This window comes from Branchiostoma lanceolatum, chromosome 16, assembly GCF_035083965.1.
Source record: "Branchiostoma lanceolatum isolate klBraLanc5 chromosome 16, klBraLanc5.hap2, whole genome shotgun sequence".
NCBI classification, from domain to species: Eukaryota; Metazoa; Chordata; class Leptocardii; order Amphioxiformes; family Branchiostomatidae; genus Branchiostoma; species Branchiostoma lanceolatum.
Genome location: NC_089737.1, coordinates 13,968,694 through 13,977,814, shown reverse-complemented (window position 1 = coordinate 13,977,814; position 9,121 = coordinate 13,968,694).

Below are 9,121 nucleotides of genomic sequence, written 5' to 3'. Positions count from 1 at the left end.
CGGCGGTCGCCCTGACGACCAAAACTACAACGTGTCCATGGAGACGCACATTCTTCCCGAGGAGTGTTCCCTGGCGGAAACTCTCAGTGGTGACGAAACGGACAAGACGGAGGCAACAATGTTCATCAACGGGAAGAAAGATCCTGTGGAATAATACGTCAAAGTCCAAGTACTAGGTGAGCTTTTCTATTTTACATTTATTCTTAGGACGTAACGATGATTTAGTCTTTTTCAAATGTTACCGTTTGACTGAAAAAAGTAAACGAGTGCAGCAGACGGAACTGTATGTATATCAATTTTCTGTCGCGAAAACTTTTCGTTATCATCTAAAATGCATCTTTGAAAAAAAAAAGTGCGAAATCTATCGATATATAATTCTAACCTCTGGGGTCTACTGTCATTGACAGAATTCCAACGTTACTACGGTCCTAAAATCTCACAAAGCCTACCTTTCGCGAAGATTCTGACGGTAGATTTGGCCGTAACTATCAGTAGCTTGTCTCTCTTCAGGCGTGTTTAAAAGTACGTAACGGGGGTGTTCTTTTCTTCAGGGCCGGTGACCAAATGCGACGTCAATGACAGAACCGACGAAAAGAATGCACAGACCAATGAATTTTACGCCTACCAGATCCAGTGGGCGCGTTTGAGCTGCGTCTTCTGGAGCGAGACCAAGGAATCCTGGGAGCCAGACGGTTGCACGGTTTGTGCATACTTTACATTCTATCATATTGCCATAACCAGTAATGGGGTGTCAACATTTCCTTACCGACAGGATGCTGTGTGGGCTGAACTGGTAGAATGATACTTAACATCTTATCCGATGACCCAGTCAACATTTCTGAATATGCACATAGCATCTTGAAATGAATGTCTTGCATCTAGCGAGTAGAAACATTTCTGTTTAACCTTTAGATTAGTGCACGGTCCACCGTTACCAGCACCACCTGTCACTGCAACCATCTGACAGCATTCGGAAGTGACTTCGCCACACCACCGGACACGGTTGACTTCGGGACGTTAACGCTCAGAGATTTACGTGACAACGGCGCGGTTTTGACCACCATCTTTGTGGTGTTCTGCCTCTTTCTGCTGATTCTGGTCATAACGAGGGTTATTGACCTTAGATCAAGGAAGAAGGTAGGCAAGCTGTTACATGTTCATGTAATCACTAGGCAATAGAAAAACACCTAGGGGGCCTTGAACCCTATGACGTCACTCCTCCTGGCTCCTAGCTAGGCCATCAGAATAAACATGTGGAGTCACACATCTACAGTCTCAATCCTTCGTGAATCTGGTGTCTATAGTAAGCATCCATAGACCACAGAGCACAACACAAGCAATGTCACAATGTCATAATCGGCGTGTGACTTTTTCGTGATGTTTATCAACTCTTTAATAATGTGTTTTCTAGACATCCAATTTCTTCATCATATATCCTTACAGATAAACCCTTCAGTCAACCTGGATGACCTACAGGACGATTTCCGGTACCGACTCCACATTTGGACAGGTACCTCTAGGCATGCTGGGACGGAGTCCACCGTTGCCTTCAACCTGCATGGAGATGCAGCAAACTCCGGTGTGAGATTGGTCAACATCACAGAGAAGGTTGGGCATCAGATTTACTGGCTACAGTCCCTTCACTAAAAATGTTCTCAGGTACAACGGCAGGTCCTAACAGATTGGATTTCTGTTGCTGTTTAGGTTTTCACCAAAGGAAGCCAGGTGACGCTGAACTTCAGCACAGCAGAACAGCTGGGTAACGTGGAGCTGCTGCAGCTCATGCACGACAACAGTGGGGAGGGGAGCCGTGGATCGTGGAACGTGGACAGAGCAGCAGTGCAGGATATCACCACAGGCAAACCGTGAGTTCGGAGCTTGCCTTGGCTGTCTAGATTCATCTAACTAAATTTCAATACATCTAACTTCAAGATCCATCCAATGCTAAATAAATGACAGTGAAGTTTATTGCATATTCACGCCCCATTGGGTTAAGTTAGTTACAAGAATATAACGGGTCCTTGGTGCTGGTGGCGCTGTCTGTCGTGAGGTCAGCTGTCTTCACCGTGCTATATAGTCTGGAGTGGGGCGAGGACAATAAAAAGAGTGATTGGCTACCGTCACTGTTGAAATGAATTGGAATCAGAGGTCTTGATGAGGGGCATAAAGCAAAGGCAACCCCACTGTTGTCAGATGTGGTTGAAAGATCGGTTTGCACATTTTCCAGAGCAGTTGACAAACTGTAAGGAATACTACCGATCTCAAGCCGACAAACTGATTTTTTTCTTCAATTTTTGAACTATAGGTTCTATTTCTTCTGCGGTGAGTGGCTGGCATCCGACCGCGGGGACGGGCAGGTGGTGAAGACCTTTCCTGTCGCCACTGAGCAGGACCTGCGATCCTTCGGGTTCCTCTTCCCGGCAACTCTGCGGAGTAATATGGCAGAGGAACACCTCTTTTTGTCGGTCGCTATCATGCCTGAAGGTAACTACTTTTGCTAGACGTGATATTTACTAGATTTTGTCAAATAAATGCACACTTGCTTGTATACGGTATCGGAGATTATTTTACTTAGAATAACAGGAGCATGTGTTTAAAATGAGGAGATGACTATATACGGGTGTCACTGTAGACATGGAATCATAACTTAAATTTCTGAAATATGACAATATCCTTCTATGGATGGATGTTTATCATTTGATAATAATTGTTTTAGAAAATAGAGTAAATGACTCTAGATTTGGTTCAAATTCCATCCATATTGATGATTACATCTTTTTGGCAACTGCTCTTCTACAGATAGCACGTTCACCCGCAGCGAGAGGCTTGGCTGCTGCCTAAGTTTCCTCACCTTGTCCATGGTGGCCAGTGCCATGTGGTTGAGCAACGAAGATGCAACCCAGATCGTGCAGGCCGTCAGCTTGGGGCCGTTCTCCTTCACCCTGAATACAGTTTACACAGGAATTATGATCGGAATCACCTGCATTCCTGTCATCGTGGCCATCGTCCTGCTGTTCCAGTACAGCCGACCGAGCAGCAAGGGCGGCCGTCGGGTCAGAGACGTGGAGACAGCCGACCCAGCTGAGGCACCCACGCAGCAGGGGCCAGCCAAGGGCCTGCCGCACTGGTGCAAGCACGTGGCCTGGGTGCTGGTGGTGCTGTCTGCCGCGGGGTCAGCTGTCTTCACCGTGCTGTACAGTCTGGAGTGGGGCAAGGACAAGTCGGAGAGGTGGCTGTCTGCGTACTTCATGTCCTTTCTGCTGGACATCTTCCTCCTGCAACAAGCGAAGGTGACGAAAAGCCTTTTTTGCTCTGATGATTCAAGAATATACCCCCCCCCCACAGTAGCAAATTCGTTGTGATTCTGTAAGTTCCGGCTTGTTCTGCATGTTGCTAGAAAGGATGGTGATGATTGAATATATAGCACCTTTCTGTTAATACAATAGAAGCATTATGGACTTCAGCGTAACCACAAAGTTATCTTAACCCATGACTCATTGCAAAATTACTTCTAATATTACAGATATTACTTCTCGCGATCATCTTTTCATCGATTCTCCAACGCCATGCCGCGAAGAAGATTTTTGAAATTGAGGGGGACACTGTTTCCATACAAGCAAGCACTGTGACTTCAAAAGAGTGGGCAGTGTTCGACAGTGAGTGATACTGAATAATGTAGAGTAGCCGTGAAATTCCTCTGTTACAATCATTATTTGACATATTTCAAATTTCTCACAAGATCATAAGTGGTGTGTAAGGTGTAACATCGTCCAGGACGCAACAAAAGTCGAATGGTGGACCCCATACTTGGTGTTCCACTTTATATAGTTATACCTTCTTGCAGCTTACAGACTCCATTGTATTTTCTGACAAAGGTGATCGATATCGCGTCAAGAAGAAAATGGAAAGACTCTCTCAGATGTCTCTGGCGAACGTTAAGGAAGCCCAGAGGAAGCGAGACAGAGACAGGAAAATCGGAGACGTCCTTTGGGTCATCGTGCGGTTTTGTGTGTTCCTCATGCTCGTAGTTACGATCACGAACGCTCACCACAACACGACCCCGGCCTTTCATCAGACACAGAGCGCAGCCGACAGATTTATGCACCACACAGACGCTGTAAGTGTACCATGACATTCTTTATAAGAGAAAAGTCGTAGAAGGTGACGGTACAGTTGGACAAGTTTTGAAAACTTTACTGGTCCGACAGGGCTTGGACCAACTTTTCACCGGTCCGTAATTTAAATGACATTTTCTATGTATCTTACTCGCAGAAGCAAATCCTTCTATCTTTCAGTAAAAGAAGCACTTTGAAGTTCATAATGTGATCTAAACAAACTTTGGAAATTGCTCCAAACAACCCCCCCCCCCTCGCACTTGCACAATCGGGCCAAAAGATGAAGACATCTGCTGGGGTATGCAGCAGCGATTAAATCATTCTTGGCATTTTTAGTGAATGCTTCTATCGAAATAAGAAAACTTCTGAATGTTTCTATCGTAATAAGTGAATTCAAATGAAAGAAACATAGTTTTATTCTTCCAAAGGTGACAGACCCTCTTGCCTTCTGGTCCTGGCTGGACGAGACGGCTCTGGGGAGTTTCTACCCGGAGACTTCCTACAATGGTGACAAGCCCCACTGGCGGGAGAAAACCTTCACAGCTGACATGCAGTCGGTCCTGGTCTCCCCACCTAGCCTGATCCAAGCCCGAGTAAAATCAGGTGAGTGGAACAATTTTCGTGGAAGACAACGTTACTGACTACTTGCGTATCCTTTAAAAATGACCGTAAAAGACTACTTCAAAAGCTGACGAATTGACAGGAATTCGAAAGTACATTAATTATAAAAAGATAATTAGGAGATTTACTTCCTCGCGTTTTGAGTGACATCCATCAGAATGAAGAAGAGTGATGGACGTCACTCGAAACGTCCGGAAGAAAAATCTCTCCAGTTGCACAGAATTGTCTTAATGTATTCTTAACCTGATTGTCTAACCTTGGTAAGTGCATCAATTATATTTGCGGATTACTTTTTCATCCTAGGGCTGTGCACAGTGCCTGCAACAATGCAGTACTTGTTCGAAGAATGTACAGCAGCGTATGATGAAAGCACGAAGGAGACAGGAGCGTATGAAAGGGGATGGAAAAGGGTCACGAATATGTCAGAGGTAGGATCAGAAGCCCCTGGATGGAGCCACCGACTTAGTGGTTACACCATTAAACCCATCTTTGGTGTGAAATCGCACTACTGGGGAGACGGCTTCAGTCTGGACCTTGGGAAATCAGCAGACGAGATGCGCAGCATCTTAGCAGACCTGAAGGCCAACCGTTGGATCGACAAGCAGACCAGGGCCGTCATTTTAGAGGTGTTACTCTACAACGGAAACCTGGATCTGTTCACATCGCTGACGGTGATGTTCGAGTTCAGCGAGATGTCCGGAGTTTTCTCCCATCGTCACCTGCACACCTTCCGACTTCATCAACGGCCGGGGACGATCGGGTACATCTACGTCCTGCTGGAAATCATTTACGTCATCATTCTCCTCTACTCACTGTGGAAAGAGGTGAAAGCTTCACGCGCAGCCGGCTTGGCTTACCTGAAGGAGCCGTGGAATATTGTGGAAACCTTCAACTTCATCTTGGCCTTCACTGTCATTGCCTTGTACGGATCTAACAGGGCCTACAGCTCTAAGGCTCTGGCAGCTGTACGGCTAGGGGAAGGTCAGTTATCTACCTAATATTCTACTGAACCCATCCCATAATAGTATCATATAGGGCATTCTCATATAGGGCTGTTTAGCCATAGTCGATACTGTAGGGCTGTTGTGAATTAAGATTTTACCATGGTCAATGGACAAAGGCCATATACTGTATATTAGTATCATCTAGTATTGTTAAGAAGTCATGGTTGATTTCGTTCTGTGATACAGTTCTCATAATGCATTATTTTTTTGTGTTGTTTTTCGTTTTTAAAAGATCAACTCCAATATATAAAAACGCTGGTGAACATAAACCTGATGTATGGATGGTTCCTGTCTTTCCTTGCCTTTGTCAACATCATGAAGTTCCTGCGGCTGTTGAGGTTCGACCCATTCCTCGCCAAGCTGATGTCCGTGTTCAGGGGAATGGCAGTCGAGTTCTTGGCCTTCGTCCTCTACTTCTTCCTCTGCTTCTCGGGATTCGGAGCGTGCGCTTATCTCATGTTCGGCACCACCGTAACAGCGTACAGGTTGGTAGTTCCTAAAGCCGGCGTTTCAATTCATGCGAGCGTCGGCCGAATTTTAGATCGCCCGAAGCTCGCCGTATTTCAAAATTGCCCGAGCGTCGACCGTATTTTCCAATGAAAATCTCGGGTGATGTCCGGCGAACACTAAAAACTAAAAATCCACCATGAGATGGTACCATCTCTTGGACATGGACGAAGTCAGAATCGACTAACCTGGTAAAAGGCCAATATCTGCAACTTTGATTTCTAAGAATTGCCCGAATCCCGCGTAATCGACAGGACGTCGGCCGTACTTCGGCCGAAAATGCACATTTGAAGCTCGCCAACACGTCGGCCGATGAATTTCTTATTTGTAACGGGGGATTAATGACCACGTATGACGATCGTTTCTGCATTTTGGACTAAGGCAGACAATAGAAACGAAACGAGGGTTTGTTTGGAAGGAAATCGGGACAGAACTAAATGATAAAGAAACGACTTCTCTTTTCAGGTCCATCAGCTTGTCCTACTCCACCTTGTTCCAGATGTCTCTTGGGCTCTTTGACTACAGAGAGATGTTGGAGGAAAAGCCCATCCTCGGTCCCATCTTCTTCGTAACATTCATGTGTATAATCTTCCTGGTGCTGATGAACATCGCCATGGCGATCATCAACAGAGCACTTCCCGATGTGCGGAACCACGACATGCCCGAAGAGGACCGTTTCTTTCTCCAAGGGTTATTGGAACGCTTCACCTCCTTGCTAGGGCTTCAGCAAGTACAACTGACAGGTACTTCCGCCCAAGTAATGTTCCACAACAAAGAGCTAAACATCTTAGTGTGGTTTGCTTTCGTCAGGAAATTACACACAGGCTCTACCGCCTTTCAGACTATTTTCCATACCAGTCGATTGTCACCGCCTCTGCAGTCTTTGAATTCAAACTAACAAATGTCCTTAAATTCGTACAGGGGATGACTCCGTGGATAGGCTCCACGATAGCCTTATTGAGGTTGAGATTAAAGTTGAGGGGCTGTGGCTGAAGAGACGGTCGTTTTTCAACTGCAGGCGAGTAAGATTTGCTGTCAGAAGCATGGACTGGAACTTCCCTGTTGTCTAACCTTTATTTTGCCTTTTCCATCCGCTCCTGTCTTGCAGCGTCCCGGGGAAGTTTCGCAGACGATACCGGCCCGCATGCATCTAGCTATGAAATACGCCATGATGCGGCGGACCGGTATTGTCAAGTCTTTTTCTTGTCGCCAGGGCCATACATACATTATTTGATGCCGAAATATAGCAACCTGTGATGTTTACTCATCACATCATACTGTATTTCGGTAGATTTTACCCATCTTCATGTGTAGGTCCTGTATTTCGTGTATTTCGATGGTGTATTTCGGTAAATACACGGACCCAAATGCTATGGTCCCGGGCGTGAGGCCCGTAGGGATCCCGGAAAGGCCTTTAAGGCTAACCTCGTTTGAGACCTTATGTCCTCGAGTCTCATTTACACTACAGCATCCCTGAAACTTTGCCGTTCTGGTGTTTTATCTTTTCTTTGTCCATTATTGATCGCTCCGAGAAGCTGTGGTCTTGTCTGCATGAGAATGTTGGGGTGCCACAGGAAACAGGCGAGCGAATGTGAATGATGGCATTTGCCATCTTGCAGCCTTTTGTAATGGGTCTATCATCCCTGTTTCCAACACCGCTGAAAAGATAACGGTCTGGATTGTTGAACATATATTAACACACCCTAACAATTTCCCCTATCCTTTCGCTACAGGATAGAAGATTCTGACCTCCCTACAGAACCTGACTTTGTCCCACCAGTGAAGGATGTCTCCAAGGATGCGACTGAAGAACTTTCTGCTACTAGCGGAGACATTCCAGTCATTGTGATCCGCCCTGCCTCCCAGAACACTCTCACAGAAACCGCAGGCAGACATCTCGGAGAGGTCGTTACAGCTCCAAGCAGAGTGCGTGTCAAAACTCAACATTTGGTAGTAGGGAAGATTCTGACATATAACCACATCCATGCTGCCCAGTGCCTGCTCCGACGCCAGTATCCGGCACTCAAAGGCCTGGAAAACCCTACAATCGGTCTCTATGAGGTAGGATTTGCCAAGATGACGGGAAAGGGGCTACAAATCCACCACAGCGAAAGCATGCACTGGGTTCTGTCGTCTTACACAGATGGGCAAGTGTGCCTGTATGACAGCCTCGGTGTCGCCATGACCAAATCCCTGCAGATTCAGCTTTGCCAGTGTTACGCCGCGTTTGCTGACCAGGAAACAAGCGTCCTGGCCGTCTTGTTGCCAGAGGTACAGCGTCAATGGAATACCGACCATTGCGAGTTGTACGCCATCGCCTGGGCCGTGGACATCGCAGAGGGGCAAGACGTGAGCAGGGTTGTGTATGACGACAGGAAGATGAGGAGTCATTTGCAGATGTGCTTCAAAGAAGGAAACCTCACGCCGTTTCCACGTCTGACCAGCCGCAGAAAGAGAGTCGGTCCAACCATGGCACATCAAATCTCACTGGTCTGCCACTGCGAGCAGGGTGGTCGTCTGGGAAGGATGGAGAGGTGCAAGGCATGCCGGAGGATCTTTCACGTCAGCTGCCTGGCAACCAGTCCTCCGTGGAGCTACCGTACTTGCACATGGAAGTGTGGCGAATGTGCTGTGTAAAAACAGTCTTTACTGCAGTATAGGAGCTGTTGACATTTGAAGTCTACATTGGAAAACTAATTTTTTTTCCTGGCTAACAACAGAAAGAAACAAAGAGGGAAGCCTGGCGTGGTCGTCTCTCGAATAATGGCAAAATGTGGAAGCGATTACACCACCATGACTGCTTATTAAGATTTTTGTTTTTGATTTTGTGTGTCATACTGGTGGGTCTTACTTCAATACATATTAAATACTAGT